The sequence below is a fragment of the Gymnodraco acuticeps genome, unplaced genomic scaffold (assembly GCF_902827175.1).
Source record: "Gymnodraco acuticeps unplaced genomic scaffold, fGymAcu1.1, whole genome shotgun sequence".
Lineage (NCBI taxonomy): Eukaryota > Metazoa > Chordata > Actinopteri > Perciformes > Bathydraconidae > Gymnodraco > Gymnodraco acuticeps.
Window position 1 is genome coordinate 5,423,377 of NW_022991154.1, and position 1,464 is coordinate 5,424,840.

At 34.5% G+C, this 1,464-nt stretch overlaps 1 long non-coding RNA gene across 1 annotated transcript in view; it reads left to right on the forward strand.

Moving 5' to 3' along the window:
• The window catches only part of LOC117560517, a 5,451-nt gene extending 4,575 nt beyond the window's left edge, over window positions 1-876 (forward strand). Inside the window, exon 3 of the long non-coding RNA XR_004571177.1 lies at window positions 738-876. This is a non-coding gene — a long non-coding RNA (uncharacterized LOC117560517). The remainder of the gene's footprint in view (window positions 1-737) is intronic.
• The last annotated feature ends 588 nt before the right edge of the window (window positions 877-1,464 follow it).

Here is a 1,464-nt window from a genome sequence, read left to right on the forward strand (position 1 = left end):
CTAGGTTTACTGCTGATATATTCTTTAAATCCTCTGGAGCAGAGAGAGGAGCTGTGGATTATTGTTATTGATTAATGCATCAGTGTTTCTTAGGGTCAAAAACACTAAACTCAACTTAAAATGAAAGCGTTTAGTTTATTTAATAAAAGAGCTCATGTTCAATGTGAAAAGTGACCGTATATATAGATTAGTTGCAATTTGGTGCTATATATATTTAATACAAAAATAATAATACAAAAATATATATATGGGTTAGGGTTAACCCTATCCAGTGGTTAGTTTTAGGGTAAGCTCCACTGTTTTTTTATTTTATGTATTCACTTTAAGAGAAAGGGATTTCAGAAACAAGTCTCACAAGTTTGGCTCGAGGTAAAATTAACAAAAGGTAACTGTTGTTACCCCTTCTAAACTTATGAAATAATGAGAAAATATGAACGACTCTTCATAGAGCCACGTCCATACAGCTTTAAAGTTGTAGGAAGCTGAAGCATTACATTCGTGCCAATGGCTAGTTGTCGTTTCTAAGGTATTAGAAAGTTGGTGTTCTGGAAGGTTTAGCATAGGATCAATGCCCTTGGGATGCTCTCAATAACTGTTTTACAATTTTGTGTGTGTGTTATGTGTAACCCTGCTTCAAAGGTCCATCATACAAGATGTAGGGGATCTATTGGCAGCTGCTGATAATAACATCCATCATTATGGTTTACTAATAGTTATCACTTCACTTCCTCCTCCAGCACCTGGACACAGCAGGAACCTACGCCAGGATCCTGTTTGTGGACTTCAGCTCCGCCTTCAACACCATCATCCCGGCTCTGCTGCAGGACAAATTCAGACCCCTGTTACTGACTAAACACTTGATCACAATATATTCACACACACACACACACACACACACACACTAGTTAGTTTACATATTAAAAGTTGTTTCATTTAAGGTCTGTATTGTAATTCTTCAAAAAATGAATCATTAAATGTTGTGTTTAGATTGTACTTCTATAGGTTTAACATTACATACTGTCTTTAAACATTAAATCTAAACAAACACTGCAAGCTAAAGTTTGAAATGATTTAATCTGTTTTAGCTGTTTACAGCACTTGCTTCCAAAATAAAACTTATTTTACAACCTTGAGCAAGTGTTAACACTTTATTGAAGGCGTTTGGTCTTCTGTGAAATAACAGGGTTTCTCTGCTGAACTTCAAGTTCTGTCACTTTATTGAAGGTGTTTGACTGTAATAATTGAGGGAAAACCTGTAAAATAACAGTGTTTCACTGCTGAACTTCAAGTTCTGTCACTTTATTGAAGGTGTTTGACTGTAATAATTGAGGGAAAACCTGTAAAATAACAGTTTTTACATGCTTAACTCTAAAATATGTCCGTAATAAATAAGGGAAGAAACCTGTAAAATAACAGTGTTTCTCTGTAAAGGAAATTAATTATATTTACTGTGAATTTACGTTT